Here is a 15,283-nt window from a genome sequence, read left to right as displayed (position 1 = left end):
TTAGTTCTGCTGATTTTCAGAATGAGTCAAGAAGCAGAAGCAGAAGCAGTTTTTTCAACTACCAGTAGTTGTGCCACACTGTCTAGGTTGGGCTCATATAAACTAGATAATATAGTGGTCTATACGTCTTTATAGTTTTTATTTGAATTAGTGGCTTATTTCTTACCCCCTCCATCCCAAAATTATAATTCCTTTGACTTTTCAAGCCACATTTAACTTTTTCCAAAAAATCTTTACTACTATTAAGACGGTAAGGGGTAGGCTGTCATTCCTGGTTCTGTCATTCTCATTCTCATTCCTCCCACACCTGTGGTATTTCTCATCTGTGTAATCTGTGTTGTGATTCCCATTCCTCCCGTTGCCATTCCCATTCCCGCATGTGATGCGCCGCTGTGGCATGTGGGTCCCACAGCCGTGACCTGTTTCCCATTCCCAACTGTGTTCCGCGCATGTGACCAAATTTCCACGACCAAATTTTTTACCAAAAAAGCTAGTTGTGTGGGTCAAAGCTCGCGGCCAACCAAGACTACACATGTTGTGTGCGCACTAGACCTTATAAACAGATGTGTGCGCAGTTTAGTGAATAATGTGGTACTATTTTTAGCTTGCCAATATGAAGTACACGCTTCCTGGGAGGCCCATCTGTTTGTTGTGGCCCAGACAAGCCCACAGTCGACGCAATTGCCCTGGGCTCTGAAATTGATCAGCGGCCTCCCCCACCCCCGCGCCCCGTCTCGCCTCCGCCGCCCCACCTCCGCGCGCCGTCACCACCGCCCCATCCCCGCGCGCCGTCATCGCTAGGGCTCCCCCACCCCCGCGCGCCACGACCTCCACAGCCCCACGCCCCCACCCCCGCGCGAGCCCATGTCGTCGAGCTCACCGCGCACAACCGCCTCTGTGACGCCTGCGACCGGTCCCAAGCCAACCTGGACCAGTGGCCCGCCGTCGTTCGTCGCAATTTGCCTTTGCCGCGGCGAGACCTGTTCGTGCTTTGCTCCTCCTCACCCTCTCCTCCACGCGAGCGTCACACAGCAACCACTCCCTCTCCAGCAACGCCCCTGCCCTTCCCCGGTCCTCGCACGCGTTTGGATCTCCTCGCCTCACACGCTACACCTTCTCTCGCACGCAGCCGCCGCACCGTCGACCCCAACCATTGCCGCACGGAGGTCCGCCTTGGGCCTCCACGATGCTCCATACACGCAGTGGAGGGGCGCCAACTTCCTTGCCACGGGGGAGCACAACGGACATAGTGGAGGGCGCTAAGTCTGCGTGCCAACTTCCTTGCCATGCAGTGGAGACTGGAGGCCCCTGCGTCGTCGCCTACACCCCTGTGCCTGCACACCCATCAACGCCATCAAGTGGAACCGCACCAGCACCAGCGAGTGCCCCCTACTCGTGCTCTCAGTAAGTCAGTAGTCAGATCCCTTAATTCGGTCACTTTGCTTCAACACTTCAATTCATGTACATACATGTTAGCATTTGATGGATCGATTCAACACTTGAAATCCTGGTTGAGATGGCTTGTTGTTGGTTGCTACATTATGGTTGGATCAGGGGAAGACTCCTGACTGTCGTTCTCATATTGCGGTGAAATATGGGGTACTTGCAATTCTGAGATTTTATAGTACTCATTTAGTGTAGTGGTTATGCTGGTAGGTAGTGTAAGACCATGCCCTGAGCCATCAGCCTGCGGGTGCTCTTGATCTAAATTTTGCACTGATTGGTTGATGAGCTTTATCTTATCCATAGACGCTGATGCACTGTCTACAATTTGGATGCCATTTGGGGCTACTGAAGCTATGCATGTCCTATCTCTAGTGCCGGTATTTTTTTCTATTAGTAAACCAGAGCTTTATTTTCAAAGAGAAAACCAATTTCAACAAAATAGAATGCACCACTGCTTGTGCTGCTGAAATTTGTTTCTGAGAACTACATGATAGTGCATACTTGCAGTTTAATTTGTTTCTAGGTATTAATTATCTCTGTCGGAGATTGAGCTGGCAAGCACTTTTGTACACTTTCTGACATTTTATTCTGCACTGTCGTGCACATTCTATTGGCTTTATGTTTTTATTACTTGACAATGCAATTGTATGGTATCACCAGTAGTATCTAACATGCGTACACATCTATTGGGCTCAAGTTGAATTTGTAGCTTCATCAAACAAACCATACACTATATGTCCCTTAGAAAAACTATGCTACCATGGATGTTAGTTTTAGCTACCTTCCTGCCAATGCTTAGAGTTATTTACAATATACCCTAGGGCGATCAGGCTAAAATGTCAACTTCTAGCCTTTCCATCATGTTATTTATTTGTATTTACATGCTTACATATGCATCAACCAAAACCACATGTTATGGTGAAGGACAAGATATCCATTTATTTCTTGCAGTGAATGATAGAGAACTTTACCCTCTTTACTTCATAGTTTCTTGTCTCTGCTCTTTTCATGCCTTGATGGTTTTATTTCCCTTCTCACTTCTTGTTTTTACTAGGAACTATCAGATGTAATTATTTGGGGATACTTCTGGTTTTTGCTTGTTCTTTTTCTTGCAGTCCTCTTGTCTATGTCTAGATTACAAGTTCAAGCTACTTGTCTATAACTAATCACAGGACACTTTCCCATTTTTAGGCAGTGAGGCAATGTTTGCTAACCTTGGTCACTTTACAAGTACATCTGTCTGTGCCTAGGTTTGTGTCTTCTTCTTTATCTGGTTCTTGCTTTATTTGTTGATTATTTTGGCTCTGCTACAAATCCTTGCTCGAGCCACGGTAGTGTTTGTCGTGTGTGTGCGTGTGCAGCATGACACTGTTTAAGTTGTCGATCTCACAGATAAAGCTGCTACGGAATCGGTGGGAGCTGCAACTGCGCCATCCTCGTGGTCGGCCAGGAGCCCCCACCGCATGGATCAAGGTACACTCGTTGTGAAGGGATATGCTTGGATCAGAGTAGGGGTGGGTGAGGGTGAGGACTGTCCATTTATCACCTTCAATTTCTTTTATATTTTCTTTGGATTTTGACACTCTCCTTTCTTTTGCTTGCTTTTCTCGTCGGATCTGACTTGAGGATGTGATGACAAAAAATACCTACCTATTTTTAGATCCGTGACAGGAGAAACCAATGAATACTTCTGAGGCTTTCTAAGATTTTCCTTTTTTGTTTGGTTTAGGTTCTCTATGCTTAAAAAAAGGAAAGGAAGGTAGGATTTCAGCCATGCTCTTATAGAGTGACTGGTGCTCAAACCTAGAAATTGATATCACCTTAGCTTTCGGTTTTTGAAAGGGAATTAGGCTTCCACCTCTTTCCTAATTGATTTTGGTGGTTGAATTGCCCAACACAAATAATTGGACTAACTAGTTTGCTCTAGTCTATAAGTTCTACAGGTGCCAAAGGTTCACAATAAGCCAATAAAAAGACCAAGAAAAGGGTTCAAACAAAGAGAGCAGGGACAACCGAAGTGTGCCCTGGTATGGCGCACCAGACTGTCCGGTGTGCCACCGGACAGTGTCCGGTGCACCAGGGGACTCCAAGCTGAACCCTTCACCTTCGGGAAATCTCAGAGGCGCTCCGCTATAATTCACCGGACTGTCCGGTGTGACAGCGGAGCAACGGCTACTTCGAGCGCAACGGACGTCTGCAACACATTAAATGCGCGCCAGCGCGCGCAGAGGAGCAGAGCACGCGCGGGTGGCACACCGGACAGTCTACAGGGCCTGTCCAGTGCACCACCGGACAGCCAGGCGGGCCCACAGGTCAGAGCTCCAACGGTCGGAACCCAACGGCCTGGTGACATGGCTGGCACACCGGACTGTCCGGTGCGCCCGTCGACTGCAGCCTCCACCAACGGTCAAGTTTGGTGGTTGGGGCTATAAATACCCCAACCACCCCACATTCAAGGCATCCAAGTTTTCCACCTTCCAACTACTTACAAGAGCTCTAGCATTCAATTCTAGACACACCAAAGAGATTAAATCCTCTCCCAATTCCACTCAAAGCTTTAGTGATTAGAGAGAGTGATTGTTGTGTTCATTTGAGCTCTTGCGCTTGGATTGCTTCTTTTTCTCATTCTTTCTTGCGATCATCTCAATTGTAATCGAGGCAAGAGACACCAATTGTGTGGTGGTCCTTGCGGAGAAGTTTGGTTCCCAGTTGATTGAGAAGAGAAGCTCACTCGGTCTGAGGGACCGTTTGAGAGAGGGAAAGGGTTGAAAGAGACCCGGTCTTTGTGACCACCTCAATGGGGAGTAGGTTTGAGAGAACCGAACCTCGGTAAAACAAATCCTTGTGTCTCACTTCTTTATTCGCTTGAGATTTGTTTTTACGCCCTCTCTCGGACTCGCATTTTATTTCTAACGCTAACCCAGCTTGTAGTTGTGATTAACTTTTTAAATTTCAGTTTCGCCCTATTCACCCCCCTCTAGGCAACTTTCAATTGGTATCAAAGCCCGGTGCTTCATTAGAGCCTAACCGCTCGAAGTGATGTCGGGAGATCACGCCAAGAGGGAGATGGAGAACGGCGACAAGCCCACTACAAGCCACGGGAAGGCTTCATCGGAAGAGTCCCGCAACAAAGGGAAGGGGAAGGAGAAGAAACCCTCTTCCCACAAGTCGCATCGGAGTGGTGACAAAAAGAAGAAGATGAGGAAAGTGGTCTACTACGAGACCGACACTTCATCACCATCGACCTCCGGCTCCGACGCGCCGTCCGTTACTTCTAAGCGCCATGAGCGCAAGAAGTATAGTAAGATTCCCCTACGCTACCCCCGTATTTCAAAGCGTACTTCTTTGCTCTCCGTTCCATTAGGCAAACCACCAGTTTTTGACGGTGAAGATTATAATATGTGGAGTGACAAAATGAGACATCATCTAACCTCACTCCACACAAGCATTTTGAATGTTGTTGAGTTTGGTGTACAGGTACCATCCGTAGGGGATGAAGACTACGACTCGAACGAGGTGGCCCAAATCCACCACTTTAATTCCCAAGCCACCACTATACTCCTTGCCTCTCTAAGTCGAGAGGAGTATAATAAGGTGCAAGGGTTAAAGAGTGCGAAGGAAATTTGGGACGTACTCAAGACCGCGCACGAAGGAGACGAGGTGACAAAGATCACCAAGCGGGAGACGATCGAGGGGGAGCTCGGTCGCTTCATGCTTCACCAAGGGGAGGATCCACAAGCTATGTACAACCGCTTGAAGACCTTGGTGAACCAAGTGCGCAACCTCGGGAGCGAAAAATGGGATGACCATGAGATGGTCAAGGTTATTCTTAGATCCCTCGTTTTTCTTAACCCTACGCAAGTTCAATTAATTCGAGGTGATCCTAGATACAAGCTAATGTCTCCCGGGGAGGTTATAGGAAAATTTGTGAGCTTTGAGCTAATGATTAAAGGCTCAAAGAAAATCATCGAGCAAGGCACCTCCTCAACGCCCGAAGCACAACCGGTGGCATTCAAGGCGACGGAGGAGAAGAAGGAGGAGTCTACATCAAGTAGACAACCAATTGACGCTTCCAAGCTCGACAATGAGGAAATGGCGCTTATCATCAAAAGCTTCCACCAAATCCTCAAGCAAAGGAGGGGGAAAGATTACAAGCCCCGCTCCAAGAAAGTGTGCTACAAATGTGGTAAGCCTGGTCACTTCATTGCTAAATGTCCATTATCTAGTGATAGTGACAGGGGCGACGACAAGAAGGGGAGAAGAAAGGAGAAGAAGATGCACTACAAGAAGAAGGGAGGCGATGCCCATGTGTGCCGCGAGTGGGACTCCGAGGAGAGCTCCTCTGACTCCTCCTCCGACGAGGACGCCGCCAACATCGCCGTCACCAAGGGACTTCTTTTCCCCAACGTCGGCCACAAGTGCCTCATGGCAAAGGACGGCAAAAAGAAGAAGGTTAAATCCAAATCCTCCACTAAATATGAGTCCTCTAGTGATGATAATGCTAGTGATGAGGAGGATAATTTGCGTACTCTTTTTGCTAACCTCAACATGCAACAAAAAGAAAAACTAAATGAACTAATTAGTGCCATCCATGAGAAGGATGAACTCTTGGACTCCCAAGAGGACTTCCTAATCAAGGAAAACAAGAAGCATGCTAAGATTAAAAATGCTTATGCTCTAGAAGTTGAAAAATGTGAAAAATTAACTAGTGAGCTAAGCACATGCCATGATTCGATTGCCAACCTTAAAAATGAAAATGCTAGATTAATTGCTAAGGTTGATTCTAATGTTTGTGATGATTCAATTTCCAATCTTAGAGATGATAATGCCAATTTGCTTGCTAAGATTGAAAAATTGAATGATTCTCTTGCTAGCCTTAGAAGTGAAAATGAAAAATTAATTGCTAAGGCTAAAGATTTTGATGTTTGCAATGTTACTATTTCCAACCTTAGAAGTGAAAATGATATATTACATGCTAAGGTTGTAGAATTAAAATCTTGCAAACCCTCTACATCTACCATTGAGCATGTTTCTATTTGCACTAGATGTAGAGATGTTGATATTGATGCTATTCATGATCATGTGACTTTGATTAAACAACAAAATGATCATATAGCAAAATTAGATGCCAAAATTGCCGAGCATGAACTTGAAAATGAGAAATTTAAATTTGCTCGTAGTATGCTTTATAGTGGGAGACGCCCTGGCATCAAGGATGGCATTGGCTTCCAAAAGGGAGACAATGTCAAACTTAATGCCCCTCCTAAGAAATTGTCTAACTTTGTTAAGGGCAAGGCTCCCATGCCTTAGGATAACGAGGGTTACATTTTGTACCCTGTCGGTTATCCCGAGAGCAAGATTAGGAGAATTCACTCTAGGAAGTCTCACTCTGGCCCTAATCATGCTTTTATGTATAAGGGTGAGACATCTAGCTCTAGGCAACCAACCCATGCTAAGTTGCCTAAGAAGAAAACTCCTAGTGCATCAAATGATCATGACATTTCATTTAAAACTTTTGATGCATCTTATGTTTTGACTAACAAATCCGGCAAGGTAGTTGCCAAGTTTGTTGGGGGCAAACACAAGGGCTCCAAGATTTCTGTTTGGGTACCCAAAGTTCTTGTTTCTAATGCTAAAGGACCCAAAACCGTTTGGGTACCTAAAGTCAAGAACTAAAATTGTTTTATAGGTTTATGCATCCGGGGGCACAAGTTGGATCATCGATAGCGGGTGCACAAACTACATGACAGGGGAGAAGAAGATGTTCTCCTCCTACGAGAAAAACCAAGATCCCCAACGAGCTATCACATTCGGGGATGGAAACCAAGGTTTGGTCAAAGGTTTGGGTAAAATAGCTATATCTCCTGACCATTCCATTTCCAATGTTTTTCTTGTTGATTCATTAGATTACAATTTGCTTTCCGTATCTCAATTATGTCAAATGGGCTACAACTGTCTTTTTACTGATGTAGGTGTCACTGTCTTTAGAAGAAGTGATGATTCAATAGTATTTAAGGGAGTGTTAGAGGGTCAGCTATACTTGGTAGATTTTGATAGAGCTGAACTCGACACTTGCTTAATTGCTAAGACTAACATGGGTTGGCTCTGGCACCGCCGACTAGCCCATGTTGGAATGAAGAATCTTCATAAGCTTCTAAAGGGAGAGCACATTTTAGGATTAACAAATGTTCATTTTGAGAAAGACAGAATTTGTAGCGCATGTCAAGCTGGGAAGCAAGTTGGTGTTCATCATCCACATAAGAACATCATGACGACTGACAGGTCACTAGAGCTCCTACACATGGATCTATTCGGCCCGATTGCTTACATAATCATCGGTAGGAGTAAGTACTGTCTAGTTATTGTGGATAATTATTCTCGCTTCACTTGGGTGTTCTTTTTGTAGGAAAAATCTCAAACCCAAGAGACCTTAAAGGGATTCTTGAGACGAGCTCAAAATGAGTTCGGCTTAAGGATCAAGAAAATAAGAAGCGACAACGGAACGGAGTTCAAGAACTCTCAAATTGAAGGCTTTCTTGAGGAGGAGGGCATCAAGCATGAGTTCTCCTCTCCCTACACACCACAACAAAATGGTGTAGTGGAGAGAAAGAATAGAACTCTATTGGACATGGCAAGAACCATGCTTGATGAGTACAAGACGCCGGATCGGTTTTGGGTCAAGGCGGTCAACACCGCCTGCTACGCCATCAACCGGTTGTATCTACACCGAATCCTCAAGAAGACATCATACGAACTCCTAACCGGTAAAAAGCCCAACATTTCATATTTTAGAGTCTTTGGTAGCAAATGCTTTATTCTTGTTAAAAGAGGTAGAAAATCTAAATTTGCTCCTAAGACAGTAGAAGGCTTTTTACTAGGATATGATTCAAACACAAGGGCATATAGAGTCTTTAACAAGTCCTCAGGACTATTTGAAGTTTCTTGTGACGTTGTGTTTGATGAAACTAACGGCTCTCAAGTAGAGCAAGTTGATCTTGATGAGATAGGTAATGAAGAGGCTCTGTGCATCGCGCTAAGGAACATGTCCATTGGGGATGTGTGTCCTAAGGAATCCGAAGAGCCCACTCAAGCACAAGATCAACCATCCTCCTCCACACAAGCATCTCCACCAACTCAAAATGAGGACGAGGCTCAAGTTGATGAAGGAGAAAATCAAAATGATGAGCCACCTCAAGATGACGGCAATGATCAAGGGGGAGATGCAAATGATCAAGACAAGGAGGATGAAAAACCAAGACCGCCACACCCAAGAGTCCACCAAGCAATCCAATGAGATCACCCTGTCGACACCATCCTCGACGACATTCAAAAGGGGGTAACCACTAGATCTCGTGTTGCACATTTTTGTGAGCATTACTCTTTTGTTTCCTCTATTGAGCCACACAGGGTAGAAGAAGCACTTCAAGATTCGGATTGGGTGGTGGCGATGCAAGAGGAGCTCAACAACTTCACGAGGAATGAGGTATGGCATTTAGTTTCACGTCCTAATCAAAATATTGTAGGAACCAAATGGGTCTTCCACAACAAGCAAGATGAGCATGGTGTGGTGACAAGGAACAAAGCTCGACTTGTGGCCAAGGGATACTCCCAAGTCGAAGGTTTGGATTTTGGTGAAACCAATGCACCCGTAGCTAGGCTTGAGTCAATTTGTATATTATTAGCCTATGCTACTTACCATGGCTTCAAGCTTTACCAAATGGACATGAAGAGTGCCTTCCTCAATGGACCAATCAAGGAAGAGGTCTATGTTGAGCAACCTCCTGGCTTTGAAGATAGTGAGTACCCTAACCATGTCTATAGGCTCTCTAAGGCGCTTTATGGGCTCAAGCAAGCCCTAAGAGCATGGTATGAATGCCTAAGAGATTTCCTTATTGCTAATGGCTTCAAAGTCGGCAAGGCCGATCCTACTTTATTTACTAAAACTCTTGACAATGATTTGTTTGTATGCCAAATTTATGTTGATGATATTATATTTGGGTCTACTAACGAATCTACATGTGAGGAATTTAGTAGGATCATGACACAGAAATTCGAGATGTCAATGATGGGGGAGTTGAAGTATTTCTTAGGATTTCAAGTGAAGCAACTCTAAGAGGGCACCTTCATTAGCCAAACAAAGTATACTCAAGACATTCTAAACAAGTTTGGGATGAAGGATGTCAAGCCCATCAAGACACCCATGGGAACCAATGGGCATCTCGACCTTGACACGGAAGGTAAATCCGTAGATCAAAAGGTATACCGGTCGATGATAGGTTCTTTACTCTATTTATGTGCATCTCGACCGGACATTATGCTTTCCGTATGCATGTGTGCAAGATTCCAAGCCGACCCTAAGGAATCTCATCTTACGGCCGTAAAACGAATCTTGAGATATTTGGCTTATACTCCTAAGTTTGGGCTTTGGTACCCTCTGGGATCCACATTTGATTTAATTGGTTATTCCGATGCCGATTGGACAGGGTGCAAAATCAATAGAAAGAGCACATCGGGGACTTGCCAGTTCTTGGGAAGGTCCTTGGTGTCTTGGGCTTCAAAGAAGCAAAATTCTGTGGCTCTTTCAACCGCTGAAGCCGAGTACATTGCCGCAGGCCATTGTTGCGCGCAACTACTTTGGATGAGGCAAACCATTAGGGACTATGGTTACAAATTAACCAAAGTTCCTCTTCTATGTGATAATGAGAGTGCAATCCGCATGGCGTATAATCCCGTTGAGCATAGCCGCACTAAACACATAGCCATTCGGTATCATTTTCTTAGGGATCACCAACAAAAGGGAGATATTAAGATTGCATATATTAACACTAAAGATCAATTAGCCGATATCTTTACCAAGCCACTAGATGAACAAACTTTTACCAAACTTAGGCATGAGCTAAATATTCTTGATTCTAGAAATTTCTTTTGATGTCTTGTACACATAGCTCATAAATATACCTTTGATCATGTCTCTTTTATATATGCTATGACTAATGTGTTTTCAAGTGAATTTCAAACCAAGTCATAGGTGTATTGAAAGGGAATTGGAGTCTTCGGCGAAGACAAAGGCTTCCACTCCACTCCATCACTCTTCCTTCACCGTCGCTCCGAGCATCTCTCCGTCTTTTGGTATAATCTTCACTCATATTATTTGCCAAAGGGGGAGAAACTAGTTCATGAAAGGGCTTATATTTCACTCAAACATCCGTTTTTGGCGATTCATGCCAAAGGGGGAAAGTATTAAGCCCAAAGCAAAAGGACCGCACCACCACCAAATTTTAAAACTTATGATTTTCAAATTTAGTATCTCATTGTGTTCTAAAGGGGGAGAAAGTAGCACCTTCAAAAATTGGTATCTTAAAACTCTCTTGAACACTAAGAGGAGAATTTTATTGAAAGGGAGTTTTGTTTAGTCAAAGGAAAAAGCATTTGAAACAGGGGGAGAAAATTTCAAATCTTAAAAATGCTTCTCAAAATCTTACTCATTTACCTTTGATATTTGCAAAAGAACTTTGAAAATAATTTACAAAAGAATTTGTAAAAACAAAACATGTGGTGCAAGCGTGGTCCAAAATGTTAAAATTATAAAGAAACAATCCATGCATATCTTATGAATTTCTATTGGCTCAATTCTAAGTAACCTTTGCACTTACATTTTGCAAACTAGTACAATTATGCACTTCTTTACTTGCTTTGGTTTGTGTTGGCATCAATCACCAAAAAGGGGGAGATTGAAAGGGAATTAGGCTTCCACCTCTTTCCTAATTGATTTTGGTGGTTGAATTGCCCAACACAAATAATTAAACTAACTAGTTTGCTCTAGTCTATAAGTTCTACAGGTGCCAAAGGTTCACAATAAACCAATAAAAAGACCAAGAAAAGGGTTCAAACAAAGAGAGCAGGGACAACCGAAGTGTGCCCTGGTATGGCGCACCGGACTGTCCGGTGTGCCACTGAACAGTGTCCAGTGCACCACCGGACAGTGTCTGGTGCACCAGGGGACTCCAAGCTGAACCCTTCACCTTCGGGAAATCTCAGAGGCGCTCCGCTATAATTCACCGGACTGTCCGGTGTGACAGCGGAGCAGCGGCTACTTCGAGCGCAACGGTCGTCTGCAACGCATTAAATGCGCGCCAGCGCGCGCAGAGGAGCAGAGCACGCGCGGGTGGCACACCAGACAGCCTACAGGGCATGTCCGGTGCACCACCGGACAGCCAGGCGGACCCACAGGTCAGAGCTCCAACGGTCGGAACCCAACGGCCTGGTGACGTGGCTGGCACACCGGACAGTGTCCGGTGGCGCACCGGACTGTCCGGTGCGCCCGTCAATTGCAGCCTCCACCAACGGTCAAGTTTGGTGGTTGGGGCTATAAATACCCCAACCACCCCACATTCAAGGCATCCAAGTTTTCCACCTTCCAACTACTTATAAGAGCTCTAGCATTCAATTCTAGACACACCAAAGAGATTAAATCCTCTCCCAATTCCACTCAAAGCTTTAGTGATTAGAGAGAGTGATTGTTGTGTTCATTTGAGCTCTTGCGCTTGGATTGCTTCTTTTTCTCATTCTTTCTTGCGATCATCTCAATTGTAATCGAGGCAAGAGACACCAATTGTGTGGTGGTCCTTGCGGGGAAGTTTGGTTCCCGGTTGATTGAGAAGAGAAGCTCACTCGGTCCGAGGGACCGTTTGAGAGAGGGAAAGGGTTGAAAGAGACCCGGTCTTTGTGACCACCTCAACAGGGAGTAGGTTTGAGAGAACCGAACCTCGGTAAAACAAATCCTTGTGTCTCACTTCTTTATTCGCTTGAGATTTGTTTTTACGCCCTCTCTCGGACTCGCATTTTATTTCTAACGCTAACCCGGCTTGTAGTTGTGATTAACTTTGTAAATTTCAGTTTCGCCCTATTCACCCCCCTCTAGGCGACTTTCAGTTTTGAGTGCTCACTTCTCTGAATCTGTAGTATGGCAGTTTGATTAAAGTATTAGTATAAAATGTCTTCCAAATTTCACGCACTAAATAAAGCAGCATCGGTAGGGCCATTTCTTGAATTTTTTGTCTACACTTTATTCAGGTGAACCAAAATTTTCTCCTAGGTCTTCGAACTGAAATACAGTAGTACTTTAGAACCTCAACACTACAACAAAGTTGCCACTGCATGTAAATTAGACAAACAGAGTGTGCACACAACCACTGAAAGACACATTTATAACCAAAATTCATAAGTTGGCACCAGGGACCCTAGGTCACCGTCGAAGGCAGTGAGCCCCCACGACCCGCACATGAACTTCAACCCTCGCACTACTTCGTCAAGGAGGTGGTCAAAGGCATCGACGAGAGCGACCTCCAAGGCTCCACTAGACGTGGATCAAAGTCTTCGCCACGCACAACGCCCACGAGCGCATCACCAAGCTCGAGAACATGTGTTGGCGGATCTGGCACCTCACGCGCAAGAAGCAGGTCAGGATTTCGCATGTCTCTTTCGTGGTTATAATCTCTCGCTGCTTGTTCTGTTTTGTTAATAATCTTGCTCGCCTCTCGATTCATGTTTTGTATCAGTTTGATCTCTATTTTAATTTGATCTCTGTTTTAGTTTGATCTTTGTTTAGCTTGATTTTTAAGTGTTCTCTGTTTACTGAATGGAGATGCATGATTAATGAAGCGCACACTGCACAACGAGTACAATCTATACTACACCATAAGGAACTACCGAGGGCGTCAATCTCCATCCGGGTACATCTCTGCAACTTTGCAATCATCAATTTGGTACTGTTGTTTTTTTGTTATGGTGTTAGGGTTTCATCACTGACAGTTTGTGTAATGCTTTATCAGTGTACACTAAATCTGCTACTATTTCGAGAATAATTGTAAAAGTTGAAGCAAGTTCTCTGTTCCTTCCTATTTGACTAAAACCCTAACACCCTTGGCCTTTTTATCAGTGCCTTTAGAACCTTCCAGTGGTATTTGTTTGAGGGGATTTCTGCTTGTTTATTCAATAAATGGTTTAGGGTCTCATACATTATAAAACCCTTTCTATGGTGAAATGTGATTTCCTGTTTCGTGAAACGAGCAGTGCATTTTTGTAGTAAGCGAATACATAATGTAGTTCTGCTCATGGGAGACGACCAAGTAGACATCGCTACATTGGCAACCTGCAGGCTGTAGATGAAATGCCATGGCAGTAGCCCATTGATGGCCTGACTGTGAACAATAATCCAAAGTAAGTCAAAAGCCTTGAGGTGACTGGCCAATGTCAAGTATGAAGACTCAATTTGGTAGAGAAAGAGGTCAGGATTATTTGAGTCACAAATACTGTGAAAGGGACTGTCAGCTACAAAATATAATTAGGATCAATCGCTAGAAGGATTCTCATTTTTGAATTATTCTTTTCATCATCCAAACGCCACCATACAGTGCTCCGTTCAGCGCCTACCTTTTCTTCTACCCGTCCACCATGCGCGAGGCGCTCTCTCGTGTAGCTAGCTACTAGACGACCGCCACTGCCGTCTGGTCTTCGTCGGGTCCTTCGCCGATCAACACCCACCATGTATGTGCATCCGTTCTCTCCCCTTCCTGCTGTGTGAAACTAACCACCGAACCCTAAGTTTGTCTATTTGTATTCGGATCTGATCTAATTAGAAATTTATATGTATACCTAATAAATTTGAATTTTCCTTTTCTTTTTGCAAAAAGTTATTGGGTGTACATTTGTACACCCATGTCCTACAATGGGTCCGCCCCCGAGCCTTCTGATCTTAACAGGAAACCTGGTTCGTTTTTGCAAACTATTTTTTGTATTTTTTCCAGACTCCCTGTTTATGACAGTTCTGGGTTTTGCCTGATAGCTTTTGCTCTGTATCTGATTTCATAGCAAAAAAGCAGACTCGACAATGGGCTGCGTGGACACACCAAGAGGAGATTTTTTTTCAATGCGTTGCGGCAAGTAGGAAAAGTAAGAGGCAGTAAATTCTGGATGCAATGCTCTTCTTCTATTTGTAATCTAATTAGCAAATAATAATCGATTGATGGATAATCCCATATTGTTTTCCCAGAACTTTGACAAGATTACACACCGTGTTCAGAGTAAAAACAAGGATCAGGTATTTATTTCTCAACCAAGATGTTTGGATGAAACAAATACACATTAGGTTGTGAGCCTGTGAATTTTAGTTGTGTATGAGTTATCCAAAGGAGTTCATGTTTCTATTGTGATTAGAGTTTATATTTTATATTACTATTAAGATGTTTAATCTTTTCTTGCAACGTTAGCCTACCTTATTAAAGTTTAATTCTGTTGTATATCAATCTAATATAAAAAGATTTAATGCTTTATGTGCCATACAGGTCAGGCATTACTATTATCGTCTTGTTCGGCGCATGAAGAAGCTACTAGGTCCTAGGTTCTCACTTGATGCAAAAAACTCCAAGGACACCATTGCTACTATGCTTCACTGGTAATTGAATATATTTTATCATCTGTAAATTGCCTGAGAAAATATAGTTCATTGTTGATTTTATTCATAAACCATAGGACCAGTAAGACATTCTATGTAGAAATCAATTTGCTAGCTCTTTTTAGATCTCAGCGCGTGCACATTTGATTGGTGTAGGGTTGGGATCGAGATGCTCACGATCAAGGTGCGGTCGGTAATAGTAGCTTCCCCACCGTCCTCAATTGCGTCGTCAACAGTCAACACGCCTGAGGTGCGCAGATTTACTTGTGGTATTTATTTGTTCCACAATTTACCTGCAGATGCAAGATATGGTTGCAACGTCAAATATAACTGATTGTTCAATTTTTTATTCATTATTGTAGACTCAGAGACCTTGGACGAGAT

At 44.0% G+C, this 15,283-nt stretch overlaps 1 long non-coding RNA gene across 1 annotated transcript; it reads left to right on the top strand.

Moving 5' to 3' along the window:
• Positions 1–14,323: 14,323 nt before the first annotated feature.
• LOC103651538 (uncharacterized) lies at positions 14,324–14,899 on the top strand. Its single transcript, XR_564800.3, has 3 exons — positions 14,324–14,397; positions 14,498–14,545; positions 14,790–14,899. It is a non-coding gene; the product is annotated as an uncharacterized lncRNA (long non-coding RNA).
• Positions 14,900–15,283: the final 384 nt, after the last annotated feature.

The sequence above is a fragment of the Zea mays genome, chromosome 3 (assembly GCF_902167145.1).
Source record: "Zea mays cultivar B73 chromosome 3, Zm-B73-REFERENCE-NAM-5.0, whole genome shotgun sequence".
In the NCBI taxonomy this organism is placed as follows: Eukaryota; Viridiplantae; Streptophyta; class Magnoliopsida; order Poales; family Poaceae; genus Zea; species Zea mays.
The sequence above is the reverse complement of the archived record's forward strand: the minus strand, read 5'-3'. Positions and strand labels throughout refer to the sequence as shown.